The sequence below is a fragment of the Scardinius erythrophthalmus genome (genome assembly GCF_964197995.2).
Source record: "Scardinius erythrophthalmus genome assembly, chromosome: 15".
NCBI lineage: Eukaryota > Metazoa > Chordata > Actinopteri > Cypriniformes > Leuciscidae > Scardinius > Scardinius erythrophthalmus.
Genome location: NC_138235.1, coordinates 6,522,104 through 6,543,821, shown reverse-complemented (window position 1 = coordinate 6,543,821; position 21,718 = coordinate 6,522,104).

Below are 21,718 nucleotides of genomic sequence, written 5' to 3'. Positions count from 1 at the left end.
TTTGAAAATATAAATTACATTACATTTGGACATTGTCCCGCCAAGAAACGGTGGATAAAAGACAATATATATATATATATATACTTTTTATTATGATTTTGCATATCTTTCATATTTGTCATGGAATAACTCAGGAAGGAAATAAGGTAGGAGGAAAATTCTTTTTTAGTGAAGTCCCCCTACATGTTAGCTGCATCTGGATAAAAAAAATAAAATAATTTTTGGATAAAGGAATCAAAAATTACAGCATTTTGAAAAGAGATAGCCTTTTTGTACAGTCTTTCACACCCCCTCATGGGCAATTTTTTCTCCATGAAGAATATCTTGTCATAAAAGCAATAGATTATGTTAATTTTGGGCTCATTTTAATTGTAATAATATGCTGTAAAAAATGAAGTGCCATTTTCAATTATCTGAGAATGTTTCATGAGCTGTATGATGTTTTTGACACATTGCAGTACATTATTTTATAGATTATGAAAAAAAGAGAAATTCTATGTATCAGCAAATAACTCAGCAATACTTAAGAGTTTTTCAAAGTGGATACATTCACTGTAAAGTTCAGACTCTAAGCTTTCAAATGACATCAACTTTGTGTTTATCAAGGCAAGATTTTTGAAAAACATGGTAATAAATATTTTCTCAGCTAGATGGCGCCTGCTGGCGGTACACTTGGTTTTAGAGGGATTACTCAGCACTCGTTAGGAATTAATACATTTAATTAGATGCATTAAAAAGCTGAGATTCTAAGCTTTAAAATGATATATAATTTGTGTTGTTCCATTCAGTGGTTGATTAGTAATAAATTGTTTTCTTTCCGAATGGGAATAAATCAAATAAAAAAATAAAAAAGCTATAGGCCGCCCATGGGCGGTTATAGGACATGACACAAATTAATAAATTTTGAAGCCACTAGGTGGCGCTCTTCTCACTTGAAATATTTTTTTTTTTTAGGCCTGCACTCTAATTTGATGTGAAATGTTGCATTTATTGAAAAATAAAATAAAATAAATAAAATAAAAATATATATATTAATTCTAATGGAAAAAATAGCTCATAAAAATTACATAATTAATGCAAAGTATCATAAAAAATTCTAAAAATTCAATATAATAATCAGAAAACATTATAGAACAAAACAATATTTGATTGGTTATCCTAGGACAAAGTTAAGTACAATTTTAAGGCTTCGCCCGTTTTCGGGCGGGAGGAAGCTAAGTGTGACCCAATTATGAAGAAGCCCAGAGGGTTAAAAAATAAAAACATGACTGTGATAGCCTTTAAGATTGGTCTGATTTCTTCAAGCGTTCGCTATGTTTTTTTTTAATATGCGTATCTTCAAGCGTTTACTATGGTAACGGTTAGCGCGCATAGTCTTTTGCATCACAAACAGAAGGAATTCAAACATGAACGCAATTTAAATTATTTTATTTTGGTTGTCTTGTGTGAGGAAACAATGATATCGACAGTGATACGCATGCGCGTATGACAAGCGCGCACCCGAGTCCGTGTTGCTTGCACATTAACGCGAACCACACCACGGTTCGGGAGCAACCCAGCTCAGACCACCTCCTCCAGGTAGTCTCGGGTTTATGGAAGCAGATTAGTCTCAAATATTATTCATGAAAAAAAACATGATTCATACATGCGTAGACAGTTTCACATGCATGAAACCTAATTCACGAACCCCCCCAAAAAATTCACGTGCGTGAAAAAAAAATACATTCACAAAAAGAAATTCACGTGCACAAAATAAAATTATATATTCGTAAAATATATTTCACAAATGCAAAACACAATTCGTAGAAATACAACTGTGCACAAAAACCTTTGAATGTTTAAAATGTACGAGTTTATCCTTGAATGTGAATGTGCAAATCGTCATTCACGTGTGTGAATCGCCTTGGTTGTGTGTGTGTGTTTTTGAGACTTTCCTGGCAGCGCAATCCTCCCTACACAGAGGAGTCGTACTCTTTAGCCAATCAGATTTAAGCTTATCAATCGACCAATCAGTATCACGTGAGGGCGGGCGTACCGGCATGTTACGTCATCAGCTTTCGACCAGTTCATGGCTAAGCAGAGGTATGTGTAATTGTTGATCGTTCATTTCTGTGTTAACTGTAGTTAAAGATCAGTTGAAGCAATAGTTTATGAACTATTTACTGATAAGTGTATGGAGGCAGATTAGTCTCAAATATTATTCACGCAAAAAACATGATTCACACATGCGTAGACAATTTCACATGCATGAAACCTAATTCATCCCAGCAAGCAATTTTGCGTCTAATAGACGTCTAATAGCCGTCTAAACACAGCCCAGACGTCTAGGCTAAAACGAGGCTAATTTTGGGCTGTCAGTGAAAATCTAATAGACGTCTAAACATAGCCCAAGAATAGACAGCTATTGAATGACTACATGTATACGTCTAATAGACGTCTAACCATAGCCCAAGAATAGACAATCAGACAGCTATTGAATGACTATATTTATACGTCTAATAGACGTCTAACCATAACCCAAGAATAGACTAGTCATCAATTAGACAGCTATTAAACGACTACATATATACGTCTAATAGACAGGCAATATGGGTCTAGGCTAAAACAAGGCTGATTTTGGGCTGTCAGTGAAAATCTAATAGACGTCTAACCATAGCCCAAGAATAGACTAGTCATCAATTACACTACATATACATGTAATAGACAACAAAATGAGGCATAAGGATTCTTTTCACTCAAATATAACAGGTTCTCATAAATGAAAATCCATCCAAACTAATTGAATATAAAGGATTTATTTAGAACAATTATATTAACAACTTAGACAACATTCAAACATAAAAATTAACAAATAAAATATTGGAAAATATGTAAAACAACTTAAGATACTAAATTTTTAAGAATGAATTATTAGCTTTATATCCAAAACCACCACCCCCATCTCTTCCTGGTGCTTGTTTAAAATGACCAGAAATTGCATTTTTTATTTCCCATTCAGTCGCCGAAGGAAAGTTGGTCATCACTGCGTCTGCCAAATGAGAAAAAGAAAAAAATTATTGCTCAAGAAAAGCATTGTTGACAATCATTTTTAACTAATTACAGTCATTCACTTTTGCTAGGATGCACACTAGAGCTGGCCAATATAGAGTTAACGGAATATAGATTGAGACTATATAATTTATATCAATATTATTAATAAATTAATATCAATAATTAAAAATTTTTGCCTGCATAATGGTGATGCACTAATTATATATATATATATATATATATATATATATATATATATATATACACACACACACATATATTTTAGGGGTGTAACGATACACGTATTGAACCATTCTGTACGAGGCTTTCGGTTCGATTTCAGTACGTATTTTTAAACAGAACTGTTCGTTAGACAATTTTTCCTGCTGACCAAAATTTTTTAATTACAAATGTAGGCACGTCAAAAAGCGCGCTCAATGTAAGAGAAATCATAACAAATCGTGCTCTTTCAGGTAGTGACCATATAGACCTGCATTATATGACTGACAGACAGACAAGAACAGTTTGACCTAAAAATATCAAAATTGAAACTACTTCAGAAACAAAGACACCTACATCTTGGATGCCCTTAAGGTAAGCTAAAACATGCCAAAATTTAATTTCAAAGTGAACTATCCCTATAAATCATTCTTTATCACTTACTCATATAGGCCTAACTCTAATGAACATAAAAAGATACTTATAGGGGTAGTTCACTAAAAAAAAAATCATGTAAGCATTTACTCACTTTCACTTGGTTTCAAACATGTATGGCTTTCTTCTGTTGAACACACACAAAAAAATATATATTTTGAAGAATGTTGGTAACAAGACATTTAATGGTAGTCATTGACAAGTGTTCTGTATATTCAATTGCTGTACTTTGTTGACCGATTGCTGGATAATTTGCAATAAACAGTGTCTTGAAATCGAATAAAGTGGATTACATCATTCCAGTTCTGAGGTTTTTACACTGGCTATATGTCTGTCAAAGAACTCATATCAAAATACTACAGCTGGTTATTAAATTAATTAACATTTTAAGGCCAAAGTAAATTTCTAATCTTCTGATGCATTATGAACCATCCAGAGCAGACCTCTCAGGTCATCTGGGACAGTAGCCAGCTACTTTTATATCAAATTTATAAGTCAAAATTAAAAAAAAAAAGTCAAAACAAAACATGGAGAAGCAGCATTGCGGTTTTTATGCACCATATATCTGAAACAAATTCACTGAAAACTGAATGTATGCTGCATATTTTAATTCTTTTAAATAAAGTTTAAAGACTTTACTGTTTGCCACTACCTTTTATTAATTGGAAAGGAAAATTTTTTTTTTTTATAATTTCTTTTCATGTTGCACTATGTTGCTGTTAAGTTTATGTAAAGTATACTTTGAAAATTTGCATTAAATCAAAAACTATTATTTCTTACTCCAATCTAAAAACAAAAATATATTGGTATCTTTAATAGTAATAAAAAATAGTAATGATAAGTTTCATAGTTTCATGCTTACCACCTTGAATTTAGATACTTTTTAGATTAAGGGCACACAGTTGCAGTAACACGTGCAAGTAACGTTAACTTGTTGGATAAAAATAGTACTCTGCAATGGTAATGTTAAAATGTCACGGTTTCTACACATTATAACAACTAACTAATTTAAACAATGAACATAACAAAAATAACACGCATACTTACAAGACCGAAGTAGAAATTTGAAGGTTTTCAGAGTGTTGCTCGCCCGTTGCTCTCTGACAGCAGCCTCGTGTAAAATAAAATTGAAAATGGAGGAAATGTTTATCGCGAGATCTGGCTAAAGTGATCTAGTCGCGCAATGCCAGTAGTCCCAGTCCCAGTAGTCATGTCTCAGTAGTGTTTCGATTGTGCCATCTAGCGGTTGAGAAATGCAATTGCATTTGATTTAATTTGAAATGACAGTCATATCGTAGATTGTGTATGAATGTTATGTTTATTTGTGACAGCAAACATTAAGCTGTGTGAGCGAAAACATTTTTAAGACTAATATTCTTATACTAGCTCGCTGGTCTGAATCAGGGCTATAGCCAAGCCGTACGTAGACCAGATTGCTTTGATTTCGCCAGGTGGGCTAAAGCAGACCGCATATAGCCCGTCCAATTTGGAGTTAAATCGTGACAACAGATCGACCATGTTGTAAAATGTCACATTGAACCTTGTAGATATCATTACCAATGCGAACATGATGGAATATCAACCATTTCATGCACTGCCTGGCAAAAAAACTAGGCTACAATTAATCAGTTTTGACTAAAAGTGGGCAACAATAGCCGGGTCTGAATACGAGCTAAATCGTGGCTACGCACAGCCTACACATAGAACATATAAAATAAAGCAAACCAAACAACTTGTAATCACATCTGACTTTGCTTACATGATGGAATATCATACATCTCACAAGTTATTTTGGAAAAAAATACATTTATCCAGATTAAATGTTATTTGGGCTAAAATTGGGTTACGCATAGCCGGGTCTGAATACGAGCTAAATCGTGGCTACGCACAGCCTACACATATAACATGTAAAATAAAGTAAACCAAACAACTTGTAATCACGGTAGACTTTGCATACATGATGGAATATCATACATCTCACAAGTTATTTTGGAAAAAAATATATTTATCCAGATTAAATGTTATTTGGGCTAAAAGTGGGTTACACATAGCCGGACTATATCGGGTCTATATTTAACCCAGACGTTGAAAAGACGGCTATTGCTTGCTGGGATGTACCCCCAAAAAAAATCACGTGCGTGAAATAAATATACATTCACAAAAAGCAATTCACGTGCACAAAATAAAATTATATATTCGTAAAATATATTTCACGAATGCAAAACACAATTCGTAGAAATACAACTGTGCACAAAAACCTTTGAATGTTTAAAATGTACGAGTTAATCCTTGAATGTGAATGTGAATGTGCAAATCGTCATTCACGTGTGTGAATCGCCTTGGTTGTGTGTGTGTGTTTTTGAGACTTTCCTGGCAGCGCAATCCTCCCTACACAGAGAAGTCGTACTCTTTAGCCAATCAGATTTAAGCTTATCAATCGACCAATCAGTATCACGTGAGGGCGGGCGTACCGACATGTTACGTCATCAGCTTTCGACCAGTTCATGGCTAAGCAGAGGTATGTGTAATTGATCGTTCATTTCTGTGTTAACTGTTGTTAAAGAAGTTCGAGATCAGTTGAAGCAATAGTTTATGAACTACTGTTTAGTCTACATGTGAACATTAATATTTATTGTTAGTATTGATGGATTTTCATGTCCTGTGCTGTCCACCACACATTCATGTATGTAGTGAAGTGCATATGGAGACATCTCTTTTGTTTTAAGCTGCATATATTATGTAGTTTTATCGTTTCAGATTTTCGAGACAGATGACTTATGAAGATGCAGACAACCAGTATTGTGATCATACCATTCCTACTGTAATTCTTTTTAAAACAGTCATGTTGCAAGCCATCCATTTTGACAGTTGTTTCAACAAAAGGTTTAAAGTGATGCATTGTTACTGTATTCATTTGTCTCCTGCAGACTATATGTAACCTGGTCTAGGAATAATAAAGCACTGCTATTCAAGCATTATTAAATGTTCTTGTCAGAATTAAAAGATTCAAAGTTTAAATTTAAAAATGTACAAAGTTTCCGAATCCTTTGAGAATAAAATATACATAAAATGACTTGATCATGATTAATGTCCCTGTTACATATGAAGATCATGAACTGACAATCTTAAGTATGAAGTACAACATTCAGTACAGAGAAATATACGTCTCTTCCAGAGTTGTGAGATCTAGTCAGAGTCTTCTTTGCTTTTAAAATATATAAATATAAGTGCAATACATCGAGTGAAAAGTTAACAAATGAACTGTGTTCAATCCAGTCATCAACCTCTCTGTTAGGACATATTTAAAACAGTAAAAACCTATAGTACAAGAGGTGCAGACAGAGGACGTGGGAGATTAAGTGATGGTATTTGAATAGAGTTTACTGAGTAATCTTAGTTGCATAATCTTAATGACCTCCCTATGATAAGTACCTTTGTCTGATCAGCATAAAATCAGATTCGCCTGTTTTACTAGGCAAAGTAAAATGAATGCTTCACAACATTGTCCTGTGACACTAAACATCTTGAGATGACAATACAGCACAAAACATAAGTGAATGTTGAATATATTGGTAACACTTTACAATAAGGTTCACTAGTTAACATTAGTTAATGTATTAACTAACCATGAGCAATACATTTGCTGCTGTGTTTGTTAATCTTTAACGTTGGTTAAAAATACAGCTGTTCATTGTTAGTTCACAGTGCATTAACTAATGTTAACAAGATGTTAATGAAGTATTAGCAAATTAGTAAATTGAAGTATTGCAATTAACATTAACAAAAAATAATAAATAATGTATACATGCACTTCATTATTAGTCCATGTTAACTAATGAAATGTTATTTTAAAGTGGTACCAAGATATTAATACAAAAAAGTAAAGTATAAAAGAGAATAAAGAAACAACATGAATTAAGATGTTTGTGACTGCTATCCAGATGTCATGCCAAAGGTGAGTAATCCTGAAAATGCAGGGAAACAACAAAACAACAAGTGTTTCATAATTTAATAACACACACAAATGGCAAATTAACACTGTGTGCTCATTAAAACAGGTCTATATACTATTTAAAGAACAATCTCGATGAGGCCAGTGCTAAGAGAGCTAGGGTGGGTATTAGCCACAGATGATTGTTTTGCACTCAATGTGATTATTGAAGCTGTGAGAGCTGTCTGTACCTGCAGCTAAAATACAACAGAACAAGCGTCATTCTTCTTCATTTTTGATACGATATGGGACATCTGATTACCACAACACTTGCACTTATCAGTAAATAGTTCATAAACTATTGCTTCAACCGATCTTTAACTACAGTTAACACAGAAATGAACGATCAACAATTACACATACCTCTGCTTAGCCATGAACTGGTCGAAAGCTGATGACGTAACATGCCGGTACGCCCGCCCTCACGTCCCTTACAGAAAAAACACATGAACTTTCACATGGGAAATGTGTGCTTTTGGAACATTTACACATGTGATTACATGTGAAACCCATGTGATCACATGTGAAACCCATGTGAAACCTATGTGATCACATGTGAAACGTAAAATTTCCATGTGAAACCTATAATCACATGTGAAACCTATAATCACATGTGAAACCCATGAGATCACATGTGAAACCCATGAGATCACATGTGAAACCCATGTGATCACATGTGAAACGTAAAATTTCCATGTGAAACTTATAATCACATGTGAAACCCACGAGATCACATGTGAAACCCATGAGATCACATGTGAAACCCATGAGATCACATGTGAAATCTATAATCACATGTGAAACCCATGAGATCACATGTGAAACCCATGAGATCACATGTGAAACCTATAATCACATGTGAAACCCATGAGATCACATATGAAACCTATGAGATCACATGTGAAACCTATAATCACATGTGAAATCCATGAGATCACATGTGAAACCTATGAGATCACATGTGAAACCTATAATCACATGTGAAACGTAAAATTCCCATGCGAAACCCGTGGAATAACATGTGAAACCCATCAACAATCTATGTTAAACCTACACCCCTTGTAAACCTGCAACTTCATGTGAAACCCATGTAAAATCATTAAGCAATATACCACAGAAAACAGTAGGCCTACCATGTTCTTTTGTAGGGCCTATAGCCATGTTTCCCAACATTAAAACAAATAATTCAAATTGAGCTTTTATTTCATTTCAAAATATGCAATACAAATTTAATGTTTAAAACAAAGCAAAACCAATTTAAAATTATACATAAAAAAAGCCTCTAAAACGATGATGTATAAGGGCGTGTGTGTGTGTAATGTGTGTTTGTGAACGTGTGTTGTCTCAGTCCTCTGTCTCCTTCAGCAGGCATCCTGTTTTGGGATAGAAAAACAATCAAAGATTAGGGCAGTGCAAACACTATCAGTCTATCCTGATAAACTAAAATTTTCTTTCTTTTCTTTCTGGATTTCAGGATTGTATCTGTTAATGTCAAGTGATGACTGGTCTATGTATATTGGCTGTAGCCAAATATATTAACAAGCAGATCCTACAGCATGCCCTCTAGAAGGTTCTAAGGATTACACATTTATTAGTATCTTTGTAGGTTGGTTGGTGTTTTAACGGCATGCCAGCCAAGGTTCCTTGGCATGTAAGTTGAAATGCTATAAAAGAGCAAAAAAAAAAAAAAAAAAACCGTATATAAGGTCTTTAAAGTTTCCTTTGGATAAAAACCTTAAAATGGAGTTAGTGTCATCGGTATCTTAGCAATACCCAATCCTGTGCCCAATTATCAAGCATTTCTGAAGATCTTAATGAGTTGGTTCAATAAGTTCATAATGAGTTCATAATCGCATTAAGAACATGGATGTAAACGTGCTCTTATTCCCTAAAAGTGAAAGCAAAATGGTCCTAACTTTTGGCATCTGTCTCTTCATTAAAGTCCGCGTGAATCGGAAGTTGCAACCGACTTTATTTCAGTGTTGTGACGCATTTCCAAATGAAACGGAATATTGAACAGAGGGCAGGGTTTTTGCTTTAGCGCTCCTCCTCTCCATCTCTGCTCATAGCAGGCTAACAGTTGGAAGGGAGGGTTAAGGATGTTCAAACCCAACTCGTCAAACAGACGTCATCAGAGAAGGGACGCCATTCCAGGGCGAAAGCAAATTTTCAGATTTTGATTAATGATTACCACGACAAACAATTTGTTTTCTGTGTATTAACTTAAACGGATTAATTGTTCACCTCAAGACAAAGTAATGTGCGCTAACAAAGTAAATAGGGTCCATTTTGATTTCATGATATACATTTTCTTTTAAGGCGGTGTTTGAAGCTGCTTTTGATTTTCACAGATGACTTATTTGCTGTGTTCGGATCTAAAGACCGTTAGCTATTAAGCCTATATATTTTTAGTGATATTATTATTATTAATAATTTGTAATTGTATTGTTATTAGTCAGTCATTAAATGTTTTGTGAATATGCTATGGAAACAAAAAATGCTGGCGAACAGCAATATCATTTTCATCTTGGCTTAAACAACTGTATAAGAGTGATGCGTCTTTTTTATAAAAAGCACTATTGACAATTTGTGAATAGATCACAAAATAGACTGAGGAATAGACTGATGTTGGATCATCTGAAGATTACCTTTCTGCTCGTCTCCTCAGATCTTTTAACTTTTGTGCCATGCAGACCTTGATCTCAGTGCCTCCGATGTGTCTTTTTGACATGGTCTGTAAGAAATGAGATTGATAACATTGAAAATTGAAAACAAGTTTGGAATGCCAAAGAGGGCCAAAATAATCCAATAATCTATACTGTGTAAAAAAGATGTCAATGATTCATCAAAAAGTGCAAAAGTATTATTTTAATTAGAGTAATGAAAAATTGGAGACTTTTTAAATTGGAGACGTGAAAAAGAACATTTTTGTGTGCTAAAGGAGTCATGAAATGGATAATCAAAATATTCTTGATATTTACACATTTAAGAGGTGAGATTAGAAAATGATCACATTTACAAACATTGGACATTTTTAGCGCAAAACACCTCACAAACTTTATGAACTCCAGGAACAAAATATAAAATACTGAAACGGCATTTAAAGCGTCAACGATTTAAAGTGCCAACGATTTCGATTTTGGCACACTGCAGCAGCTGACCACTAAGGAGCGAATGTACAGTGAAGTGACAACGTGACATTAGGGGTGTTGAAATTAATCGTTTCAACGATGCATCGCAATGCAAACGAGGGCGATTCGGTATCGGTATAGTAATAGACATAACCGATTATAATGTACTGACACTTTTCTGATGTCATTTGTCGCGTACGTGCTTTGTCGCGGTAGCACTGAGGGAGGCGAGACGCGAGTGTAAACGCAGCCATAGTGTACCTTTAATTAAAGTTGTATATTATTTCCATGAGGATAAAGATGTTTATGTCAGTGAGTGGTCAGTGTGAAACAAAGCAAAAGGCGATACATGTATGAATGATCAAATTAAAATTGTTCACCCAAACATCAAAATTTTGTCATCACTTACTCACCCTCAAGCTTTTCCAAACCTCTTTTTTGTTTAACAGAAGAAAGAAAGTCATACAGGTTTGTAACAACTTGAGGGTGAATTTTTGGGTGCACATTTCTTGAAATTACCCTTCTTATTAATTTTGATAACAAAACTCACAAGGAGAATTTTTTTTTTTTTTTGCAAAATGCAGTACAGGTGGAACTGTAAAACTGAAATGCTTACCCTCTTGCAATGGAAAGTTTAATTTTCGCAAACGCCTTATCTCCTTTTCCTTGGTTTTTCAGCCTCTCCTCAAGCTCCTTTACATCATTTTTGTAGTCTCTCTATCAGTGTAGAAAGAGGAGAGGTATACAAGAGAAAGAAAATAGATAAAGCTACTTGAAGTGCGGAAGAACTTTATAGAATCTTGTAATTATGAAAATATATCTGTTATCTGTTGCTCAGATAGAGACAACTAATGAATTGTGAATTTTGTTTTCTCTCACCATGTACTGCCTATTTGGTGACATATGTATGAAAAATACACTTTTGCCAAATACTCCCCTCTTCAGTTACAAATTGTTCGCAATGCATTAAAACAGATCCTTTTAAATCCTGTGGAGTTTGTCTACTATGTTTGCGATTTTTGTGCGTTTTAAAAGTTGATCATATATTTGTTTCAAATGTACAGTTTGCAAAAGGGCATGTTACAGTCTCATGTTGCTTTAGATGGCTAAACTATGTCTTTTCCTCACAGATGTCACTGAACTCACAAACTGAACAACTGAATGTAGAAAACTCTCTTGCTTTTTTTTTTTCAGAGTGAAATCTTGCCAGATGAGTCTTTAACGCACCTTTGGTTTTGAATGTATGTAAATGCAGTGAAGTGTTCTGGTCATGTGCCAGTGTTTCAGTAGATATTGCTGTAGTAGGAGAATTGACTGGCTTTTTGTCAGAAAACTTGCAATGACGACAGAGCATCACTTTGGCCACACCCTGGTGGAGAAATAAAAGTACAATTGATCACAAAAAATAAAAGTACAATTGATCACAACATAATAATAATAATTTGACGCTTATAAAATAATTTAACATAACTATATTAGTTAGGCCTGTTTCCTTAAATTTGTGATGAAACCGGAGTTGCAACCAATTTTCCTTCTGTTATTTAAAGTCCCCATGAAATCAAAATTGACCCTATTTACTTTGTTAGCGCATATTACTAGTCTTGTGGTGAACAATTAATCCGTGCAAGAAAATATTTAAAAAAAAATTTTTTTACCATGGTAATCTTTAATCAAAATCTGAAAATGCCCCTCCCCTCTGCATTGGAGGACCTTCTCTGATGACGTAGGTTTGAGGAATTAGGTTGGGAAACGCTTAACCACTCCCCTCAAACCGTTAGTCTGTTATGAGCAGAGATGGAGAGGAGGAGCGCTAGAGTAAAACCCTGCCCTCTGTTCAATATTCCGTTTCATTGGGAAATACGTCATAACACCGGAGAAAAGTCGTTTGCAACTTCCGGTTCACGGGGACTTTAATGAGCTTCCTCACCTGTGTTTCCCACTTCTCTGGCAGCAGCTTTCTTCAGAAATGTTGACATTTTGGAGCTTTCCTCTGATTATTTGTGTTGCTGCTGAAATCACAGAACAATTTTTATCAATAGGCCTATTTGTTTCAGCAATTTTTAAGCACTCCATGTAAATGACGTCAACGATTAACACTAACAGTACCTTTACGTTAAATAAATTAGCTCACGTCCAAGCAAAATCTTTACAAAACTATCAAAACCTCTCATCTACACAGAAGATGTGATTAAAGGCCCAAACTTTCATAAACAAAAGCTCAAGCTATAAAGTTAACTGTTAGCCTACCTCTTCTGAAAACGGTTGAGATGCTAACGGATTTTTTCGAAGACACTAAACCATTTCTATAAAGTAAATATTCAACAGAAGCGTGTCAATTACAAGTAAGATAAGTGTCAAGAACAGTTGTGTGTATTATTTGTGTGATTTTAGAGGCTAAACTCACCTGAAAGCAGTGAAAACAACAGCGAGAGACGGAGTTTTGCTGACAGTTGCAGTAACGTTAGTGCGGTCCCGTGCCGTTTCCATGGCAACTCATCTCCGCTCCAGTGTTTGAACTTGAAGGCGGCTCGAGTGTTCACGCGCACGCACATTAAAACGCGTCAAAGTCACACAGCATTTACAAACATAAACATCTAGAATAAGAACCTTACTTGAATAAAAATCTCATTATTCAATCATGAATTTAAAACTCATTTTTAAGTTCTATGACCCATTCATAGGTGCAAATTACCACTACTGCACGTGATAGTATTAGTGGGACAATTGTGGCTTTTTTATAATTTCACATTTTTTTATTGTTGTTTTTACGAACACTCAAGCCCCATATTTCATTTGAACGCGTGCTAAAAATGCTCATAGGCAGTATTTTTTATACCACCAACACTTTGCTTTTGATATTGCTACAGCTAGGTCAGTTTCACCATTTTTTTTTTAATTCTGTGCTTTTGGATTCTTTTTAAATGTAAACAAGTAATAAAAACTCAGTGAGTGTTTTAGCGCAATTTTCTCACGTCATGGGATCACAACACTAAGAGATAGTAAATGAAAGAGAAAATATAAAAAATACCCCAAATCGCACGAAAATAACACCCAAAACGCACATAATTAAATCGTGCATTATTAGAACTAGTTTCGGTGAAAAAATGTCACTTTCGCTTTGTTTATCAAGGCTGTCCAGAATCAGGAAGTGTACACAGGATGCGTCATGCAGAAGAGGTCACGTTGAATCACGTGTGATGATTGACAGCCGTGCAGCCGAATCATATTTCTCAGAGGTCAGATCTGAAGCAAATCAGGTAGGGGAGAGTGCGCTGTTTGAGCTATTCAGATGGTATAATTCAGTGGAAAATGAATAGGAATTGTATTCTGTATTGGCGAAATATTTTAGTAACATATGATAATTAATCAATATTTCTCCAAATATACAATAATAGTTTTATAGGTGAAAAGGCAATATTTTTCTTATTTCCCTTCATATAAAGTTTTAATTAATTTTTGAAGCATAAAGGAAAGATTTTTGATCAATTCTTTTTTTCTAATATTATTTTAAATTTTAGAAGCTATCGATTGCAATTTGTTTCAACTCGATAGCTATTATGGTTGCTGAGAAATTTGCAAAAGACTGATTTTTTTCTGGAATTTCCAGGAAATCCAAACTCTTTTCCTGGATTTTTTTTTTTGTGCGTTCCCGAGATTAGACCTTCCTTAACATAATGCCGAAAACCCGTGGTCTGGTTGAGGAGTAGATAGAAGTGCAAGATTGGTGCGCACAGACAGAACAGAAATCATGAGTTAACAATCGCAATTTTGTCCGGTGGAAAATTGCGCTAAAAATAAATTAAAACAAATATATCTTACATTTATAAATTAAAGATGTCCTGTAAGCGCTCAGAAACACATGGACCGACTATCGGCTTGCCACTGGTGTGCCGACGGTGGCCCAGCCGCGGAAAACCGCTGGTGGCGTGCCACCCAAAAAACGCTGGCAGACCGACGGGATTTTCAGATTGGTCGGGTTGCCGTTGGTGTGCCGCCGGAGGTCCGACCGTGTCAAACCGCTGACTTTGTGCCGCCCAAAAAACGCTGGTGGACCGCCAGGTCATTGTTAGCTGGGATGATTCACATGTTAAAAATTAACATGTGTTTTCCACATGTGCCACATGCTCCATTATGTTCACATGTGGTGACATGTTGTTCACATGTGGTGAAACGTTGTTCACATGTGGTGACATGTTGTTCACATGAGAACACATGTGATCACATGAGGTCACATGTAATCACATGTGGAAAACATGTGATAACATGTGAAATTCATGTGTTTTTTCTGTAAGGGGTGATACTGATTGGTCGATTGATAAGCTTAAATCTGATTGGCTAAAGAGTACGACTCCTCTGTGTAGGGAGGATTGCGCTGCCAGGAAAGTCTCAAAAACACACACACACAACCAAGGCGATTCACACACGTGAATGACGATTTGCACATTCACATTCAAGGATAAACTCGTACATTTTAAACATTCAAAGGTTTTTGTGCACAGTTGTATTTCTACGAATTGTGTTTTGCATTTGTGAAATATATTTTACGAATATATAATTTTATTTTGTGCACGTGAATTTCTTTTTGTGAATGTATTTTTTTTTCACGCACGTGAATTTTTTTGGGGGGTTCGTGAATTAGGTTTCATGCATGTGAAACTGTCTACGCATGTATGAATCATGTTTTTTGCATGAATAATATTTGAGACTAATCTGCTTCCATATAAGTGCAAGTGTTGTGGTAATCAGATGTCCCATATTGTATCAAAAATGAAGAAGAATGACGCTTGTTCTGTTGTATTTTAGCTGCAGGTACAGACAGCTCTCACAGCTTCAATAATCACATTGAGTGCAAAACAATCATCTGTGGCTAATACCCACCCTAGCTCTCTTAGCACTGGCCTCATCGAGATTGTTCTTTAAATAGTATATAGACCTGTTTTAATGAGCACACAGTGTTAATTTGCCATTTGTGTGTGTTATTAAATTATGAAACACTTGTTGTTTCCCTGCATTTTCAGGATTACTCACCTTTGGCATGACATCTGGATAGCAGTCACAAACATCTTAATTCATGTTGTTTCTTTATTCTCTGTTATACTTTACTTTTTTGTATTAATATCTTGGTACCACTTTAAAATAACATTTCATTAGTTAACATGGACTAATAATGAAGTGCATGTATACATTATTTATTATTTTTTGTTAATGTTAATTGCAATACTTCAATTTACTAATTTGCTAATACTTCATTAACATCTTGTTAACATTAGTTAATGCACTGTGAACTAACAATGAACAGCTGTATTTTTAACCAACGTTAACAAAGATTAACAAACACAGCAGCAAATGTATTGCTCATGGTTAGTTAATACATTAACTAATGTTAACTAGTGAACCTTATTGTAAAGTGTTACCAATATATTCAACATTCACTTATGTTTTGTGCTGTATTGTCATCTCAAGATGTTTAGTGTCACAGGACAATGTTGTGAAGCATTCATTTTACTTTGCCTAGTAAAACAGGCGAATCTGATTTTATGCTGATCAGACAAAGGTACTTATCATAGGGAGGTCATTAAGATTATGCAACTAAGATTACTCAGTAAACTCTATTCAAATACCATCACTTAATCTCCCACGTCCTCTGTCTGCACCTCTTGTACTATAGGTTTTTACTGTTTTAAATATGTCCTAACAGAGAGGTTGATGACTGGATTGAACACAGTTCATTTGTTAACTTTTCACTCGATGTATTGCACTTATATTTATATATTTTAAAAGCAAAGAAGACTCTGACTAGATCTCACAACTCTGGAAGAGACGTATATTTCTCTGTACTGAATGTTGTACTTCATACTTAAGATTGTCAGTTCATGATCTTCATATGTAACAGGGACATTAATCATGATCAAGTCATTTTATGTATATTTTATTCTCAAAGGATTCGGAAACTTTGTACATTTTTAAATTTAAACTTTGAATCTTTTAATTCTGACAAGAACATTTAATAATGCTTGAATAGCAGTGCTTTATTATTCCTAGACCAGGTTACATATAGTCTGCAGGAGACAAATGAATACAGTAACAATGCATCACTTTAAACCTTTTGTTGAAACAACTGTCAAAATGGATGGCTTGCAACATGACTGTTTTAAAAAGAATTACAGTAGGAATGGTAAGATCACAATACTGGTTGTCTGCATCTTCATAAGTCATCTGTCTCGAAAATCTGAAACGATAAAACTACATAATATATGCAGCTTAAAACAAAAGAGATGTCTCCATATGCACTTCACTACATACATGAATGTGTGGTGGACAGCACAGGACATGAAAATCCATCAATACTAACAATAAATATTAATGTTCACATGTAGACTAAACAGTAGTTCATAAACTATTGCTTCAACTGATCTCGAACTTCTTTAACAACAGTTAACACAGAAATGAACGATCAATTACACATACCTCTGCTTAGCCATGAACTGGTCGAAAGCTGATGACGTAACATGTCGGTACGCCCGCCCTCACGTGATACTGATTGGTCGATTGATAAGCTTAAATCTGATTGGCTAAAGAGTACGACTTCTCTGTGTAGGGAGGATTGCGCTGCCAGGAAAGTCTCAAAAACACACACACACAACCAAGGCGATTCACACACGTGAATGACGATTTGCACATTCACATTCAAGGATTAACTCGTACATTTTAAACATTCAAAGGTTTTTGTGCAACAGTTGTATTTCTACGAATTGTGTTTTGCATTTGTGAAATATATTTTACGAATATATAATTTTATTTTGTGCACGTGAATTGATTTTTGTGAATGTATATTTATTTCACGCACGTGATTTTTTTTGGGTACGTGAATTAGGTTTCATGCATGTGAAATTGTCTACGCATGTGTGAATCATGTTTTTTGCGTGAATAATATTTGAGACTAATCTGCCTCCATACCGGATTCGGTACTCTAGTGCGCACCCGGGTCCGATGACAGCGTTCACATTAGCGATTTTTCATGCGAACCGTTCCCCGGTCCGCACTAAACTGCCAGTGTGAAAGCGCCCTTAAATGAACACTGAAGCAGTGTTAAATTTAATGAGCTAATTAAGTGATTAATTGAGTTATGATTGACCATTATTGAAGACACCTGATGTTAACAAACAGAATCACTGAAGGAGAAAATCACAAATTGTAAGTTACCATTGTGGTGATGGTTGTTTGCTTTAGTTGGGCTCCTGACCATTATATGTTTACTTTAAATTTGTCTGCTGTTATTGATTTATAACAGTCAGATGAACAAAAAAACTAATGTGATCTGATGGTGTTGGTTATGTTTAGACATAATCATGTTGTGATCTGAAAAATCAAACTTTTTGAGAAATGTGGTTTTACTTGATAATTACAGCAGCACTTTGATTCATCAGCCTATGATTTTCAGTATTTTTAATATAATCCAAAATAATTAAGAAACATTGTTCTGATCAAAAGACTTTAAAAAAAAATTTAGAAACACAGACATCAATAATCAGCCTGTGAATCTCAACAATGGTAACAATAACTTTTCCTCTGGCTGCCACCAATCACAACTCATTAATGGCTCCCATCATGCATTGCAGTATGAATAAATTATGAACTGAATTATCTTAGTAATTTCCTTTTCCTAATTGTATATTCTGCTCGTCACCATTGTTGAGATGCATACACTGGATCTTGATGTCTGTGTGTGCCTAAAAGAAAGATTTTCTTTTTTTTTTCAAACAGTAATCCTTTGTACTATATCTAAAATTCTAGATATGTAGAATCTCGGTTATGCTGTAATCAACAACATAAATCTAAGTCAGAAAAAAGGGTCTCAATGAGTTCAGTGAAGCTAATCAAGTTCAAATGATGATTGCCATAACATAATCATCAGATCACTTTTTTTTCTTTGTTCATCTGGCTGTTATAATTCACTAAAAGCAGCCAGGCAAAATTTAAAATAAACATATAATGGTCAAGAGCCCAACTAAAGCAAACACCCATCACCACAATGGTAACTTACAATGTGTGATTTTCTCCTTCAGTGATTCTGTTTGTTAACATCAGGTGTCTTCAATAATGGTCAATCATAACTCAATTAATCACTTAATTAGCTCATTAAATTTAACACTGCTTCAGTGTTCATTTAACACTCTGCTCAGAGTTTATATAATTCCCATTTTTCAGTGTTAATTTAACACTGGGGATTTTGCTGTGTAATACTATACACACACACACTCATATATATATATTTGTGTGTGAGAGAGAAAATATGAATGGTGTATAATGTAACTTGTGTCAATTAGTGATCTTTTATAATTTTGTTGCTACTATTTATGCCTCACCTTCTGAAACAGTTAATTGGGTTTATATAATCCCTCTATATTTTTGAAAATCTTGTAATTGATCATGCTTGACTCACACAGACTTCATCATTCAGCATGCAAAACACAACCATGGTGACAAATACATTTCATTTAAAGTAAATTATCAAGTACTCTCTACAGTTATTTTTTAGTTACTGGAACTCTTGTGTAAGTGAACTATACTAACTAAGCATTTGTCAGTACCACATACTATTCCTATTTCACTTTACTTGCTTTTTTTAGAGCAATCGGTTTCCTGATATTTTCCTAGTAATGTGAACTCTAATGAGTTAACACAACTAATGATTTTGATTCAAGAGTGCTTGAGTATACTTGATTAACAAGTTTTCTATGTTATTATGTTGTGCCAACTAAACATTAATACACTACTTTACTTGGACATTTTAAGGCAATCGGTTTCCTCACTTTTTCTAAGTAAAGTCAACGTATAACATTTTACAGTGCAGCAATTATACCCTTCACCAAGGTCTAAGCTTTGTCATTGCTTCAGGTTGAATGATTCTGATTGGCTAATAAATAATCACACATTTTCTACACATAGATAGACTGAAGCATATCTCCATCAATTATGCGGCTGACATTCGGACCCTAAATTTAGGCACGCCGTGACCTTCCACACTTGTATTGATTGTAATGAATAGGAATTGGACCAATTTTTGAGTCTCCAGTCTAGGACCAACTCTATAGCGCCACCACCAGTTAAAAAAATCAACATTAAAAGGATTATAGCTTTTGAACCCTTTAGATGTGAATGTAAATAGATGTAAAATGAAACTTAGTACACCTGATTCCACTCATTATGGTGATCACAATCAATATCTTACATTAAGACTCTGCCCATTACAGTAGTGGCCATTTTGAAAAGTACAGTGTTAATTTTTTTTGTGCTACTCCTCATTCAAATTTTGTTCAATTTTTACAAAAAATTCACAAGAAGTGACAAGCCACACAGAAGTGACTGAACAGATTTTTTATTTTTGCTATCGTTCCTGATATACATTTCTCCAAATTTGACCTGTATTTGTCGCCTTATGGTAGTTAGCTTAGCATGCTAATTGGTTAGCATGCTAACCTGATGCCATTCTTTCTAATGTGGCTCTTCAGCTATCAGGATAACCATAAACTACATTGGCATTAAGCTAACTTAACTTGCTAACTTAACTAATCTGGTTAACATGCCTTTGTGTGCTCATTCTTACACTTAAGCCTCTCCTCGGCAGCTTGGTAAGACAGCATCATCTGAGTGGTGCAAGCTGCTAAACCACGTGCCACGAGCCCTGAACCATTCCGGTTGTGGGTTTGAATCCTGTGTAGCTCATTCCCAGACCGCAAGAGGTATTGTGGCCTTAAGTGGTGTAAAAGTTGCTTCTGTTCCAGACATGGTGTCTATATGTGAGTGAACTCAAAAAATACAACATGCAGTGAATTTATACAAAAATTATTCATTTTGAATTGCTTCTCACTTGAACTACTGGACCTTCTCCATCTTGCCAAAAGCGCAACTTCCCAGTGGCGTAATGATATGAGTGACAGGTATCTGACCCAGAGATAATGGGTTCGAGCCCCACGTGGGATGATTTAAAAAAAAATTGTGTGTAATGTTGTGTCATGTCGATTCCTTTATTATTCAACGTTGTACTAATCTTTCTTCCTTTTGGATTAATATATATATCTTCTTCATTATATGTTCATTCTCATCTGAACTTCTGTTCATTATGAGTTCATTTTCACCTATACTTCTAAACCAGCTATTTTTTCTTCAATTTCTGCTGTTTTTACTATTACTGCTCTTACTGCTGCTTCAGGGGCTTGGCCCCGTATCGCTGCTTGCAGCTATATTTCCACTTGTTCCTTAACATGTAACCAAGAATACTAACACACACAGACACAGTTTCTTCAAGATTGGATTTGGTGAGGAGGAGAGTCTTCTCAAAACATTAATATAACATGTTATTTATCTCAAGGAGAGGATACTTTAAATCTAACTGTAGAGTAAAGACTTTAACTAAGAAATGGTCTCTCAACTATAGGTTTCAATGACTCCTGAGACCATTGCTATCAGGGTAGCCTAGAAAAGCAGATGGATGTAGTGACACCTGTTAAAGAAGTCCATATTTCATCTCTGGAAGCCAGGCTAAATGAGCAAGCACTGTTACTGCATTCCGGGCATGGGCCAGACCCTTACGTTACACCTCAGATATCAAATACAGACTTATATTTAAATGATACATGAAATAACATTTTCGATAATCACACTGATAATTTATATAACAAAGTAAAATCTCATAAGCCTAGAGAAGTCATTCAACTCATTTGATATATAGAAGGAAAACTATTGATTAATACCTTGATTATAATCACTCATTAGATATACATTGAAGCAGCAGTGTGTTCCAGAATCCACTTCTTCAGGACTTCATAACAAAAACGTAACTTGAATAATTACAATAAGGGTGTTGCTTATTTATAACATTGAAAATATTATTAACCTAAAATATCTGCTA